Raw genomic sequence first — 16,664 nt, forward strand, 5'->3', positions numbered from 1 at the left:
TGTGTTTGGGAGGAAGATAGAAAAGAAAAGAACTGATTCAAGCAGCACCAAATCGTTACCGTGCTGACCGGTTTTTTTTTTTTTTCGCCGAAGATGTTTGGATAAGCTTGATAGCAAAAAGATTGTCCTGAAGGGGTGTTGGTGGGCGGGAGGAGGCAAGTAGAGGGGGATTAGAAGATGTCCTGTACTTCACACACTCACACACTTACACAATGATGTACAAAAAATACCACTAAACAGACACACAGAAGGTAGTTCGGGAACATCTTGGAGTGATAAAACGATAGCAGCTCATACGCCCTTCGCCTTGCCGAAATGTTTCGATCCTGCTGAGCGAGCACACACACACACACACACACACACACACACACACACACACACAGGCACAAACATATCAGCTTTCAAAATGAGGGTTGCAAAGATTGGAAGGAAATGGAAAGCGTTAAGAAAGGAAAGAGAAAGATAATAATGAAAGTGTGACGAAAGGATGGGGCAAGCTGTTTCACGAGAGCGAGAGAGAGAGAGAGAGAAAAAAAACTAGAAAACAGATTTATCATATTGAGCTTTTTTGTTAAATGTACACTTTTTACTACAAAATAAATAAAAAAGGCAAATCCTGATGACTTTATAAAAAAATGAACTGTTGAATTGATGTAAATCGTAAATGTAACGCAAACACACAATATAGTTCGTTTATTTACTGTAACCGGAAAAAAAGAAAAAGAAAAGAAAAACTTGAAAAAATGAATGAAAACTAAAAAAAAAGAATAAAAAAGGTACACAATAAGTAAAGAACATAGAACAAAGAATGAGACACTATAAACTATACAAATAGAAGGAAGAAAAGCTTAATATTTATTAAAAAAAAGTGTTGCAACACAGTAAACACGAACAAATTAAAATCCAATTAAAGCATCAATCGAGCTGGCAACAAAAAGGGGAATTTGTACCTACAGTAACCACAACAAATTAGTTTGCCCTTCCAGCAGGTAAACGTAGTAACCCAAAACACACACACACACACAGACACAAAACTGCTACACTGTACTGTACAAAGTAGTTCTTTTAGCTGAAAAATTCGTTTCGTGACCAAAATCGACTCTTCAATGTACTCTGCGCGCTCGAGTCCGCCGAGCCCCTCAAAAGGGTCGGCACGTCTTGCCCTCGCCCCTAACCGCTCCCCTCTAATGGTTTAGGATGTGCTTGACGGCCCGTCCCCGGATAGTTATCACTTTTTATGAGAGTCGCCCTCTCAGCCCGTCCTCGTCCTTTTTTTTCAGCATGGTCCAGTAGCTTTTCCTCCTCCGGTCCAGGATGGCGGGAGGGTTTTCCCCACTTGAAAACTCGCCCCCTCGGGCTGTTCGCAACATCCGGCCACTGCTCGGCACACGCACAAAGCGGGAGGGTGTTCGGTGGAGCGGGTTTCGGCGGGGTCGGGCAACAATGTCGGGCTGCTTGCACGGGCCGCTAGTGGCAACCGGGGGATGGATATTGATGGATTTTGCGCAACACCGAACGATCGGAGTGTTTGTGTAGCTCGCGTGAGTGTGTGTGTGTGTACGCTGGCAATAAACTAGACTTTTCATCGGTCTCCTGGAAAGGGTGAGTGAAGGGGTGAGCGGTAGATTGGGTGAGTGCCCGTAAACTTAAGAAACCGTCAACGAGCGCAACGTGTGCGGTGTGCTTCAAGCAACAGCAACAACAACAAAAAAAGAAGAGTGAAGCACCAGTGTACCAGCGGGTGTGCACTCTAAACGGACCTGAGCCACCATTGATCTTGAGTGAAGGTTCTGCTTGATCCTTGGCTGCAATGCCTGTGGGTTTCAAAAACGGAAGGTGCTCCAGAAGTACAGATTGGACTAGAGTGTGTACACAATTAAACGACATGGCTTGCAATTGCAAAGCTGGTGAAGCGTACGGTGAAGTTGGTTGGGAGCTTTTTTTTCATTTCCCTTCGAGCGCTTGGAACCGCAGTGTACAACAGTTTCAACGATTGGCGCTATTTCACTATGACACACACACTGCCTGAAACAGATCCTTACCTATTGCCGGTCCTGGAACTAATAACGATACGATACCGGTGTACGGAATTAGTAACTGGATGGAAAGAGGCACTGTATCGATTTCGGTACCAGAACAGGTTCATCACTCGTTCCGGAATGGGACCAGTTCCAGTTAGAACTTCATTGCTGAAATTTAGTATGGAGCTCCGTTATGGGTTCGTGCTCTATATGGGTTCATGATTGGCTCCAGAACCGGTATTGATTCGGTATTAGTTCCAGCAGAAGAATAGATTGGTGATTGGTTCCAGGGCCGATATGGCTTCAGCATCAATTCTGGGACGGGTATGGCTTCAGTATCTTGAAGTTGAAGTATATGCATGGATTCGGAACCAATTCTAGAGCCGAGGTAGGTTGGTGATCGATTACAGGACCGATATGGATTCGATACCAGTTCCGTGGCCTGTAGGATTTAGTATCAGTTCCGGGATTGGTATAGGTTCATGATCGGTTCCAGGACCAGTATGGCTTCATCATCAGTTCCAGGACCTGTTGGATTTGTTATCAGTTCCAGGACCGATATGGGTTGATCGATTCCAGAACCAGTTTGGCATCAATATCAGTTTCAGGATTGAAATGGATCGGATATCAGTTCCAGGACCGGTATGGATTCGATACCAGTTCCAGGACCTGTCAGATTTGGTATAAGTTACCAGGCCGATATAGGTTCGTGATCAATTCGAGGACTGATATGGATTCGGTATTAGTTCCTGGACCGATATGGGTTCGGTATCAATTCCACGACTGAAATGGGTTCATAATCGAATCTAGCAGCGGTTTGGGTTCGATATCAGTTCCAGGACTAATATGAGTTCGTGATCGATTCCAGAACCGGTTTGGCTTCAGTATCAGTTCCAGGATTGAATTGGATTGGATATCAGTTCCAGGACCGGTATGAATTTGATACCAATTCCAGGACCTGTCGAATTTGGTATTAATTCCAGGACCGATATAGGTTCGTGATCAATTCGAGGACTGATATGGGTTCGGTATTAGTTCCTGGACCGATATGGGTTCGGTATTAATTCCACGACTGAAATGGATTCATAATCCAATCTAGAAGCGGTTTGGGTTCGATATAAGTTCCAGGACTAATATGAATTCATGACCGATTCCAGAACCGGTTTGGCTTCAGTATCAGTTCCAGGATTGAATTGGATTGGATATCAGTTCCAGGACCGGTATGGATTCGATACCAGTTCCAGGACCTGTTGGATTTGGTAATAGTTCCAGGACCGATATAGGTTCGTGATCAATTCGAGGACTGATATAGGTTAGGTATCAATTCCACGATTGAAATGGGTTCATAATCCAATCTAGAAGCGGTTTGGGTTCGATATCAGTTCCAGGACTAATATGAGTTCGTGATCGATTCCAGAACCGGTTTGGCTTCAGTATCAGTTCCAGGATTGAATTGGATTCGATACCAGTTCCAGGACCGGTATGGATTCGATACCAGTTCCAGGACCTGTTGGATTTGTTATCAGTTCCAGGACCGATATAGGTTCGGTATCAATTTCAGGGCCAGAATAGATATCAATCAATTCTAGTACAGATACGGGAGCGTAATCAGTTCCAAGACTAGGCCCAGAGGCTTGTTAGATTTTGGGGGCACATGAAAACTTCCCTAGCATAGCCCAGTAATCGGGCAAAATTAATTTACCATAATAAACCAGTAAACTTTTTTCAAACTTCCTGCGCAGGGTTTGTTCTACTTTATCCTTAAGAAGAACATGAAATCTTCTCTTTGAAGGATGTTTATTTCTTTACAGAGCACATCTAATAGTCTACCAACCCACGTTGCTGAATATAATTTTAAATTAGCTACTGCCTATTCAACTACGTCATGATATCCATTACTGTATACCACAATGGAAACTAAATGCGTACAGTTCGGGTTACGTATAAACCTGCCTCAATGACCTTAGCCATCACCGGTGCAATTGTTTGTAAACATAATAAAGATAATTATAATTTGAATTATTTCCCCGTTTTCCTGACAGTCGACACGGTAACCTTCACGGTTGATTGCGCGTTTCGAAATCCAAACCCCAAAACAACAACAAACACATCCTCCACTGCCCGTCCAAAGCAGCCGGCACCCCAAACCGTGGTGCGTGATGGGAAAGCCAAAATTCAACCGTTTCCAAAAAAAAAAACAATAAACCTTCCCAACAGGAGCTCCCGCAAGACGGGAGCTCCGGACACGGAGGTAATGCTTCTGCAGCGCATGTACAAAAACAAACAAAACCCTTTCTCACTTCGCTCAAATGTTGCACCTATTCGCCGAACATCATTGTGCAACGGAGCACTCGGGCGGGGGCTCGTCCCACCAGCTGTAATGCTAGTGACATTTCCTCAGTTTGAAATTTCATAAGCAACGGCGTAGCGAGCGAAGTAAACAGCGGAGAGAAGTGAAAGAAGAAAAAAAACTGCACAAAATAAATAAGCAATCTCTGCGCCCAACGCACGGCCGGATGGGGTGGTGTTGGTGAGCGATGGGTTAAAGGGGGCGCAGCAAGCTATGAAAATTTAGTTTTCTCTGGCTCGAAACACGCTCGCACCTATGCTGCTGCTGTCGAGAAGATGTTTAAAGGGGGAAAAACAATTTCAAATCCTTGCTTGCCTCCTCAACCGAAGTACACCGATGGGCGACGAAAAGCCGAGCGTGATGGTGTTGTCAATCCGTCACATCTTTGCCCCTTTTAAACCCCCTGACGCCCCATTCACACAACACACACACACACCCACACACCCTTGTCGCCTCGCTTCGCTCTCCCCGCTTGGCCGTGCTGGTCGTGAAAACGGTAATTTAAAGTGGAATTTATTTGCTCGTAAAATTAAGGTAATAATTATACACGAAAGCCCCGCATTCCCTCCCACCCGCCCAGTGCCGCCAATATGCGGCGATGGTGGTGGGACTCACCATTTACAGGATACAACAACAGCAGCCGCAGCAGCAGCACAAGCACACTGTGCTGGGTGCAACCCACTCGATGGAAAGCGCTTTTAACAAAAGGAAGGCAAAAGAAATGATAAAATAAAGTAAAACAAAGGGAAAACCCACCCCTTGATGCTCTCGAATGCGTTTGTCAAATGGCTGCGGGTGGAATGGGGTGAGGGGGGGGGGATCGGTGTAAATGAAAAAAAAGAAAGAGGAAATAAAAACACTACCCACCAACAATGGCAGACACTCTTTTGCTCTACCACACACACACACACACACACATGCCACTGGACAAAAAAAAAGCGCGATGGGGAGCACTAATAAAATAGCGCGGAAACACAATTCCACCCGGTGGAAAATCGCGCTCAACAACCACGGCACGGCATCGTTCGGGAGGTAAGCAAGGGAAGAGCGCTACAACATGGACAGCGCGCGTGTGTGAAAATTCCTGTGTGTGTCCTTGTGTGCTGGAGGTAAGTGTGAGTGTGTGTGTGTGTGTGTGTGTGTGTGTGTGTGTGTGTGTGTGTGTGTGTGTTTGTGTGCTTTGTGTGTGTGTGTGTGTTTTTCCTTTCCACAAACCGCATGAATGCATCTTTCGCTGTGCCGTGGGGAAAGGGATAAATTCTACACCTTCACCCATCCCTCCCATCTCAACCGTTCCGCCCCTTCTTCCCCTCCCTCCCCGCTAGTCGACCGGTACCAATCATTTTCCATCCCCACGGGAAATCGGGCAGGCAGCAAAGGGAAGCAGGAAAAAGCTTCTTTTTTCTCCTTTGTTTTTTTAGTTCCTTTTTGTTGTGTTAATTCAAAGTCTGTTTCAAATGGATTTGCGTTTTTTTTTTATTATTTCCGCCTCTCACACACACACACACACACATGCACGCATGCACAGAGACAACAGAATTTCTGTATTTCCATTCCATTTGTTCGCTTTATCACGGTGCTCTCGGCACTTGTGGCACACACGGCACAACAAAATGGCGTTGGAATCGAGACTCCCCGTGTGATTGCAAGTGTGGTGTTTTGTGTGTGTGTGTGTGTGTGTGTGTGTGTGTGTGTGTGTGTGTGTGTTATTTTGGCGTGCCGTAGCGTTCCTTTTTTTGTTTTCTTCTTCGTTTTTTTTTGTTGTTTGAAGTGCTTGTGGTACAGAATTAAATGAAAACGATTCTTCATCCAGCCACACGAAATGGCTATAAAACTGAACTGACTTGTTATAGTTGAACTGAAAAAAGGATGTATGGTTGAAATGAAAATTTTACTTCAAAAGTAAAAAACAAAAACAATTTTCAGTATCGGTTTATCGTTTGATTTGGCTTCAGTTATGGGCAGATCGGGTATGATACAAATGTAATTCTAAATGATTGATAATTATTTCTATTATAGGGACCCTTCACGATTCTAGTTAGTTTTTTTGTATGGAGTTTGACAGTTGGAGCCTACCAACTTAAAACGGAAAGGGCCCCTTAATTGGTTTTAAGCAATACGGCAAGCCCGTCCCTCATGATAAAAGAAATAACTTAATTGCTTCTAAATTATCGTATCATTATCATTAGACTTTGGGGTCCTTTCCGTTTTCAGTTCGTTAGGCTGAAATTTCAGCCTGTCAGCTGTTTGCATTGTATAGCAGTTTTCGAGCAGCTATCTAAGTGGGTATAATATACAGGTGGGCTTATCTCAAGGTGGATGAATAAAGAAGGCTGATTTTTATCGCTTCTGCTTCTGAACGAAGATTTAAGAGTGTTTTGAGTACTCGTCAAGCCTTCAGAAAGCTTGTTTCTTGAAAGTTTTCACCCATCCTGTCAAAAAGTGATATTCAAATTTGGTTATAAAAAACATGCTATGAGACCACCTGGACTACATACACTTTGATTCTATATTCCACCACCTGATCTCTTTAATGCACCTTGGGGTAAATGTAAACAACACCATATTTTCGAGCAGGTACTCGAATCTAATTCTAGCTTTGAGGTTAGAATAATCTAGACTGAAAATTGCAGGCTAGTTGTATGTGTGGTTTTGTATGGAGTGCTTACATGATTTCAGCATGATTGTACGATACAAGCATATTCAATAGCAGTTCAAATAATAGCACAGTGCAGTTATTTTAACCTAAAATGGTTCCTTAGTTCCTTAGTAACACGTGTAACAAAACCTAACAGACGAAGAGCTTTAGTTAGCGTGTTTTCAACTTGAACCTGAAACGTTGAACAGAATCAGATCTAGGAACTAAGCTACCGCTAATGCTCTGCCTATACTGCAATGGTGCTCTTTTCCTAGATATGTCCCTTACTCTGACATTACATTAACATTCACAGACCCTGAGTTTAACGTGCACTAGTTGTTACAGTGAGACAAAGCGGTTTGGAGCCTTGCACAATCTGGTAAGTCATTTACGGGAAAATAAAGCTTAAGTTCATCAGCATAGCGCTCTTCATAGTATCCGGGAGTAAAGAAAGCTATGTCATGAATGAATATTGAAAATAAGACAGGGTGAAGGATCCTGCCTTATGGGACTCCTGACTCATTTGTGACTGATAATGAAAATTACGAAAAATTACACAAATATTTCTATTGAGTAGGTAAGCCATGCCACTAGGATACTGTTACTTCACACAGCAAAGTACTCAAAGTGATCGCATTAGTCTTGGCTAGTCTAGTGAAACTAGCTTCAATCCTCAGCAGCAATTCCAAATATATTTCGCTGTGCCTGGGAAGGTAAAACATTAAATTCCGATGTGCTAAAATATTCATAAATTTACTTTTCTATGACACTTTAAATGAGTACAAATATATCTGTATCACCGGAAATTGCTCCACTATTGGTACAGTGACCATAAACAGCGACTGCGAGAGCTGCAAACGGTCGTGTACAGTTTCAGAATAACGAAATGCAATCTGAAACGATTACGACCAGCGAATGCTGAGCAACTGCTTACAGGGTTGCTTTAGCTGTTCGGTATGCTTCAAGCAGCTCATCTTTAATATTCATCCGTCATAGTTCATCACACCTCTCATCTTTGCATGTGTTGCAAAGCGTCTCGTATCACTCCTGCTGTGAGTAGCTATGGAATGGAGCGAAGTGAAGTTGGGCAGAGAAACCCTTTAACAAAACATTTTTGTAAGCGTTCCTCACCAGACAACTGGACATTTTAATTTTGCCCTTCCTTCGTCCGTCCTCCTATCCAGCTTAACAGCCAGCTCGAATTTTCTGGTGCCTCAAAAAAACATAAATACAATCCATTTGATTTTATTTCGCTGGGCGTTGTCGAGAACAAGATAGGAGTGACCCATGCCTCCAGAGCCACTCCAGCAGCAGCAGCTTGTACCCGTCGACACCGTGGCGAGTGGTTCAGTGTTCCCCTCTTCATCCCCGTTTCGGCACCGCCACCAAACCGAATCGGCCAGAAGAACGGGCGTGGAAACACAAGAAGAACGGGCGCTTATCGATGGGCACCGATCTAAAATGGTCTGTAAATTTGAGAAAAATACGATCGCTATCGGCCCAACCGGACGGGCTGCGTGATGTCTTCTTCCCTGGTTACAGGTGGAGCAGGCCTGGTGCCTCCTTGGCCAGGTAGGAACAACCCCGCCCGCGCTCTCTATTAATTAGGGTCCCCCGCCCCTCGGTTGTGGTGAGGCGTGGAGTTTTCCGCGAGCAACCCGAGGCGGACGCTGGCACTAAAGGGGAATTAATTTATGCGCGCGTATTCCAGCTGCGAATGATTCGCATTCGCCCGCCCGTTCGATGATAAATGGAGGCCACGGAATGGGAAGACACAGGGAAGACAGGGGAAGAGTAGCTGCCACTTGTTCGGTCATAATATTTTCGGTGCCAACGCCCCAACCTTTTTTTTTTTTGAAAATGAAGCTGACGGATGCGAGAGATTAGAGGAAATGGGAGTAGAGCTAGAAATAAAAAGGGGCGGATCGTGTGTGTGTGTGTTTTTGGATGCTGCCATTGCTGTTTGCTTTGAGCGTGTGCTTGTGAACACTGTTTATGAAGTTGCGCACTGTTTTAGCTGGCTCGATCTGGAAATAAGGGGGGGGGGGAGCATAAATAGAAAACCTCGCAAGCGATAATGGATCAATAGACACGTTTCAGTCGTACTGCCAATGATGCCTGTGTGCCTGCAATAACGATGCTGTAACCAAGCTGTAAAGCATGGCCACGGTCGCCGCTACGTACGCCGGACGACCGATCCCAGTACGATCTCTTATCAAGCGCATTAAAGCGCCGGGGCAGCAAATAAATAAACCGATTGGCTTTCGAATTTTCGGCACCCGGTCGCTCTCCGTTCCCCAGGCGTCCATTAATTCCATTTTCCAATGCTCTCCAGTGAGCAGCCGAAAAAACCACCGCGCCGCCGCCCGATAAACAGGGAAAATTTACGAGCCCCGTCTGGTGGCGCACCAGAGCGTTGGTTCGGGCTGCTTTTCGGTTAGCTCCTACGACTTTGTTTGCTGCCGCGTTTCGTTGATTTTGTCTTTGTGTGTGTGTGTGTGTTTTTTTTTTTTTTCTTATTCTTGTGTCTTCACCATGTTGCATCTCCGTTTGTGTCGCTCGCAAACACTCAAGCGTGAGCTCCCCGGTGTGATCTAACGGTCCGAATGCTTTTGCTTACAATTAATTGTGAAATCAAAAGCATCACCGTTCCGGCCACTCGCCAAGGTGCTCCCGTGTATGTACTTTACACTCTTTGATGTGGGAAGATGCTGGATGATGTTTATGCGGCGCGTGAAAAATGAGACGTCGAACCGACGTCGATACCCTTTTTAAAGCAATCATTTCGGGTTTTTTTTGCTGTTGTTATTGTTTTGTTTTGATGATTGTACCCATAAGTACATCCTTTGCTGCTGTGCTGTTTGTGTTGTTTTATGAACAACAGTCGGCTTTCGGCGGGTTCCGTCTTCTGGGCGGCATAGCGACAAAGGAACGTTTATTACCACACCAGCGCCCACCATCGCCGCCTGCCGAGCCCCAGGGAGCGGTTTATTTTCTGTCCGGCTAGCGCCAGCTGGGACCAGTGCCGAGACACATGACATGTGTGGTTTGAAATTTCAAAGGGCATTTTCCGGGTGCTCGGGAGAAGTTTTCAAGGTGGTAGAAGGTTATTTCCATTTGTATCGATCTGTTAGGCCCCGTGGAAAGAGCAGGAGCGCCTGCAGCAGAACTAGTTTAATTTTGAACGCCCGCTTAGCGGGGACGGTCTGCTGGTCAGGTGTGTAGCAGTGCTTGCCTGCTACAAAACCGGACGCGTACCGATTCCCGCTAGCGCGCGCTTTTCTTCTCAGTAGAGATTGGACTTTTGAGTTTAATAATCAAGAAAAATCATTGAATTGTTATTTTCACATTACAAAGATTCAGGTACAGATTGCAGTTATAAGAAGCACACTGCTTGAATAAATAAACTTTTAATAACTAACAAGTTGCCAGCAACTAATAAAATTAGTTCAGGAAAAAGGCCGACGCCGCAAAACATTCGGTAGTGTAGTATTTTTGCAAATAATAAAAAAAAATCCTAATTAATTTGCAACAATCAAATCTAACATTAAAAAGCGATAATTTCTTTTCAAACGTAAACATACTTTGTAAAGATACTGGAAACTTCAGATTTGTTGTAGCAAGCTGCTGCAATGAAATAAACCATTTTTGACAGTATTAAAGCATAATTACATCTCTTAAAACCAGCAACAAATCTTTTCACGGCCGCGAAAGAGAGTTATTTTAAACTGGAATGTTTGGTCCTTCGAACCAGATTTAGGTCATACGACAAACATATATGTATATTTTAAAGATATTAGTGCTGTTATTTCTGCTATTACACGATAACTTGTTTAGTTGTCTTTCATTCTCTCATGTTTCAATGTTATTAGCTGCAGTGTTTAATTTGAATGTGTATTTGTTTTGCTTCCATTTATTTTATTTTATTTAAATTCACATTATTACGGCTTCGGCCGTATTTTCAACACATTAAGTATTGGCCGATTTTGCTCTCAGGACATTTGGTTCCTGTAGTTTTAGCATTATACCGGACATGCTCGGTTGTTTTGTCTTCATTTATTTATTTAAAAAAACTGTTTAAGAAAGGCACTACGAAGCACACAAATTCAAATCTATGACTGACCCTAGAAAACAAGACACCCACAAATATAGCTATAAATTGTAAGTGGTTCGTCTTGTTGTTATGTCGCTTTAAATACGCTGCTTTGTTGTGTGTGCTGCCCGAAACAAAAATCTTATTCGATTCAACACACTCGTCTCATACAAAAAATTCGGCAACTCAAGAGCGCTACTTCTCATCTCGGCAGTGCTCACACAACAAAGTCAGTCTGTCAGTCCGCAAATCGTTTCAATTAGCGCTGGAGAACAACGTTGCCATTCGGTTGATTCGGCGTGGGTGTTAGCGGAAAGTGGTGTTCGACGCATTTTATTGTCCACCGCCGGCCGGCCGATCGCGAGCGGGAGTGATCAGGGCGGTACAACGGGGGTGATGTTTTGGTTCCTTATTTGTGCTGAGATTCGCACGCCCGAGAAGGAAGGGTCGAAGGAAGGAAGGAAAAAAAAGATACGAACAGACACCACGTCTTCTTTGGCATGTATGGTAAGCGCTCGATCGCAAGCTATTTCAGGTATTTTTCGATTTACGAGGCTGCGGTGCGTTGGAGGCAACGGCAAAGTAAAAAAAAAAGCAGCATAACATATTCAAATGTCCTCCCCCCCCCCCACGCACTCGCGTTAGAATGTGTACGTGCGTGTGTGTATGCATGGGAAGGCACGACGTGCACACGAGCAAGACCACAAGGCAAAAAGCGCACGCTCACTTTATGCTTTTGATGTTTGTTTCAATACAGATCGCCAGTCGCTAGGTGTGCGTGTGTGCTGTGTGTGTGTGTGTGCGCGCTAATGTTTTCCACCTTCCACGGGGATAGCTCTTTACGACACAAAGCTTACCGCGAGCCCAGCGCGGCCCCAATCGAAGAGTCAAATCAAAATTTACACCCCAAAAAAAAAGACAAAGCATGGGATGGGGCAAACGGTCAGCTGAAATCGTCCGCTGATGCGAATCCAATTGCGCGGGATCTTCCACATTCGACCCACAGCCTTCCCTTCTCCTCTCCCCGCACACAATGGCAACGATGACGCAGTGCCAGCCAAAGATGTTTCGAGTGTGCGGCGCGGGAGAACGGAACGCTTCAAATCAAATTTGATTAGATCCGACTCGATTGAGTGATCGATTCCCAGCGTGCCCGGGCAATCATTTTCCCAGCCCGGAGAGATTAGTGAGGCGAATGGTTGCGTCTTTTTTTTTTTAGCTATAAGACCCCCCCCCTTGGGGCTTGGGTGACCCGTCTTACATGGTTTAAAGTCGGTTCGGGAGGGGATTAGCGGCGACCGCATCGCATTTGCGGCGCGCGGTAATGAATTCATTACCGAAGACATTCAGCATTGAGCGTAGGAATTTTAATTAGATTTCGTACACTCGGCAACGCCGCCCTACCGACCCCCTCCGGGGGGGACCCTTCGGGCGGATGTAAATGGTGAAATAAAATAACGCACCGAAGGAGCCTCGCGGGCCATCCTAGCAGCAACCAAACAGCCAGTCCCAACCAACAAATGGCTTTTTCATGTTTCGCGAACTTTGCACACGGACACAGTGGCACAGATTCATCCAGGGGTGTGGAACCCCCTTTTTTGCGGGGTGAGGGGGGGGGGGGGAAACGCCTTTTTTTGTCGGGGCCTGGGTCATGCAGGTACACGTGCATGCTTTCACGCCGAAAGCGGCTTTTCCACGCGTGGATAACACGTCTTTGATGCGCTGACCGGGCTTTGCCATTTACTACCTGTCAACTGTGTGTGTGTGTGTGGGTGTGTGTGTGTGTTTTGGTTTGATTTTCCAAAAAGCAGCTGTAGTGGCAGTGACTTTTTACCAAATTTTCAGTACATTTTTTTGGAAAGGCTTTTTCCCACTAGTACTGAAAAACAAAAAAACAGTTGACTACCAAAGCTTTAATCCTGTGCAACAAACCGTACATAAAAATTGCACTGCCCCATACACAACGGGACACTCAGGCCGTGTCATTCCATTTTTCGGCCCGCTTTTTTGTTGATACAATAGAAAGACAAAGCAAGAGACAGGATTGTATTTTTATTTTTTTATTTTTTTTGCTGTTTGAGAAAATCGTGCCTGAGTGCAAGGATTAAAATGTAAGTTTTTACTGTCTACTCCCCCGCCCCTTCCCCATCGTTGAGTGGCAAAATGGCGCACGCCGAAGCTACCCATCGGCCGAGTCCTTAAATGCCGTGTTGCAAACTGCGAAAAAAAAAGCACTCAAATTAATCTGCCCCGGACATGATGCGTTTTTCTTCCTATTGATTTTTTGAAATTGTTGCCCCTTCCTCGCACTTTAAATGGAATTTTCTACTTCTTCTTCTTTTTTTCTTGTATCGCTTTTGCTGATCAGATTTGCTAAATGTGCTCCCTGTGCCGTTTTGCTGCGGTGTCCATCCAGCAATCCGAATCCTATTGCGGGATTAAGGTTATTAAGAAGCGGGAACAACGGCAAAAAACAACAACAACAAAAACTCCATTAGCCCCGCAAGCAACTGTGCAAGGTTGTACGCGGCGGGGAGACATTTATCATCGGAATACGTTTGCAAGCCGCGCTACAAAACCCTTGCGTGGGTTTTTGCGCGAATAAGGGTGTGTGTGTGTGCTGTACGAGTTGTTTTTGGGGGCTTTTAACATGAACCCATCAGTCAGGCACGGGATATGTGGGGTTATTTATAAAAATATAAAAATATAATGGTTTCAATGTGTGTGTGTGTGTGTGTGTACTTTTGAGCAGCACTTAGGCGAGTGACCTTTTTCCTGGAAAACGATATTGTATGAATGAAGGATAACGCAATGTGCGTCGGAGTGCCTCGGTGGTCTGGAGTAACTGTAACTGGTGTGATAGGCTTATAGTAAAAGCTACTTTAACGCAAAACCACATTAAATAAAGCCTGATTCTGATTAAAATATTGAAGTTAAATAGTTTTGACTTTTTCATGGCAGGAACGATGCCATAATGTTGATTTTTTCTAAGGGTCTTCTAAGGGATTAACCATAAGTTACGTCACACAAAAAATGAGAATTTTTGGTATAACCACTAGGACAAACAATGTATTATTGGAAGCTATTGTAAGTATGTTAAAGTTTACCGTACAGTCTTTCCCCGAGTTACGCGAAGTTTTATTTTTGACAACTCAGATGTCAATTTTGACAATATTTTAAATCTATGGTCAAATGAAAAAAAAATACGCTATTTTTCGAAAGTTTAAATTTACTCAAAAGACAGAAATGACTGAATTTTCCAGAACAATTGCATCAAATAGGTTATAAATTATATTCATGAACTAAATTCAATCAATAATAACTATCAATCAAGTATATTTTGGCAGCAAAACGTGATATTCGTCATACGCGAAAGTCCCAGTTACACGAATGTCTCCAGAACGCATTATTCGCTTAACTCGGAGAAAGACTGTACTTCAAACCTTCCATCCCGGATCTCGTTTTTTTTTTTATTGAAATCGCATAATTTTGGATTAGCATTTTGACATTTTGGCATTTTAGCATTTTGAGAGCATTATTCTCACTAACTCACTCAAGTGCACCTTACCACCGAATGCTCTGGACTAGTGATGGGTAAAGTTGGCAAAAATCCGGAGTCGACTCCGATCCGACTCCGATAAATTCGGAATCGACTCCGGAAGGTAGGTTCGCGCTGCAATATCCGGAGTCGTTCGGAATCGTCCGGAGTCGTACGGAGTCGCCCGGAGTCGGAGTCATCCGGAGTCATCCGGAGTTGTCCGGAGTCGTCCGGAGTCGCCCGGAGTCGTCCGGAGTCGCCCGGAGTCGGAGTCGTCCGGAGTCGCCCGGAGTCGGAGTCGTCCGGAGTCGTTCGGAGTCGTTCGGAGTCGTTCGGAGTCGTTCGGAGTCGTCCGGAGTCGCCCGGAGTCGCCCGGAGTCGCCCGCCCAGTCCGCAAAAGCCGAAGTTTTGTATGGGATCGTGTCGTACACATATGGCCCCACTTACGTACCCACTTGCAGTAGAAGTGTAAATATGGTTTCACGCACACATAGACACATTCGACCCGAACGATCGCGTTCACACATACTATAACGCTCCGATTTATTCTGCATCTCACGCATACCAATGTGTTTGCTCCACCCCCTTTTCGGATTGCTTATAGAAATGATGAGGCACACATGTTTACTTTTGCTGTATGCACACATTCGCATGCGGTTTATTCCACACTTTTTCTTTCCCTTCCAACACGTGCTTTGGCATACTCACACTGTGGAGACGGCAGAACGGTCTCCCCCTTCCAAATTTACCGTTCTTCCTCCTCTCGATCTTTTTTCTTCTTACCGCGTACGGGGTACCATCAGAGCTGCGCGCTGGCTTTAGTTTTTTCTCCTCTCGTTCTTCCTTTCTCCTACCGCTCCCGGGGGCTGCGCGCGTTTCGACAGGTTCTTAGCGCAATCCAGTGCGTTGTTTTGTGGCTGAGTTGTGCTGAACGCTGTCAATAAAAATGAACCAATAATTAATGCATGTAGTACGTATTACTTTGGATAGTTTTACGTATATGATGAGAGCAACACTTACCTTAATATTTTAAAACTGGAAAACAATTTCTTTCCGTCACCTACTATAAAGATTGTTGATGATGCCAACAGGTAGGCGTTGATGAATGGCGCATGCACCTGTAACTTTGAAGACGATAAGCATTAGTTAAATTAGTACATTGAAGCACATATGAGATCAAGAAACTTACCTCAACAATTTGCTAGGATAAATCATTCCACAATGGAAGAAGAAGCAACACTGCGCAAAACGTAAACAAGGAAAGTAGGGGACACAAGAAATCGCACATCACTCCCGCACATCCTTCCACAACGAAAGTTCTGGGCAGACTGAGGATGCCTAACTCCCAGATGAGTGCGATAGCAGAAAAAATCATGGTAGATCGAGAGAGATGGGTAGACTCGATGTAGCGCAATCCAACGGTAGATGCATGTGTGTGTGACCAACGAAAGACTTCGGACCCCGCTCCTCGCGTTTTTCATCCATCGTTGTTCGTCACACGCACACACCTCTACACGCGCAGCGGTTTGCTGTCCAAAATCTAGAGAGAGAAGACAGGGCATCTCGCTTTGGCACACAGAAAAATCTCTGAAAAACTTCGGCTCTGCTACTTGGGCGGAGTCGGAGTCGTTCGGAGTCGTTCGGAGTCGTTCGGAGTCGTCCGGAGTCGTCCGGAGTCGTTCGGAGTCGGAGTCGTTCGGAGTCGGAGTCGTTCGGAGTCGGCGACTCCGGACGACTCCGGTCAACTCCGGACGACTCCGAACGACTCCGACTCCGGGCGGATCTAGTGGTTCCATTTTGCCGGAGTCGGAACCGAAGTAACAATAGTCGGAGTCGGATCGGAGCCGTGGGTGCGCTCCATACAGCACATCACTACTCTGGACCCAAATGCGCTTCTCCCTATTTCCGTTAGCTACGTCATAAACGTTACATAAATACTGCGTCATAAACAGTATAACCAGAACAGCAATCTGGTGATACGTAATATCGTACAAAACATCGAACGTAGTTAGATGAGCAAAGCT

At 44.8% G+C, this 16,664-nt stretch overlaps 1 protein-coding gene and 1 long non-coding RNA gene across 4 annotated transcripts in view; both read right to left on the reverse strand.

Moving 5' to 3' along the window:
• The window catches only part of LOC1272050 (irregular chiasm C-roughest protein), a 206,878-nt gene that overhangs the window by 136,606 nt on the left and 53,608 nt on the right, over positions 1-16,664 (reverse strand). The gene's annotated exons all lie outside the window — the stretch shown is intronic.
• LOC133393162 (uncharacterized) lies at positions 15,264-16,290 on the reverse strand. Of its 2 annotated transcripts, XR_009766005.1 has the most exons (3): positions 15,830-16,260; positions 15,661-15,764; positions 15,264-15,574 (listed from the first exon to the last, which is right to left on the reverse strand). It is a non-coding gene; the product is annotated as an uncharacterized LOC133393162 (long non-coding RNA). The 2 variants fall into 2 exon arrangements; XR_009766004.1 differs by having other exon boundaries at positions 15,661-16,290.

The sequence above is a fragment of the Anopheles gambiae genome, chromosome X, assembly GCF_943734735.2.
Source record: "Anopheles gambiae chromosome X, idAnoGambNW_F1_1, whole genome shotgun sequence".
NCBI classification, from domain to species: domain Eukaryota; kingdom Metazoa; phylum Arthropoda; class Insecta; order Diptera; family Culicidae; genus Anopheles; species Anopheles gambiae.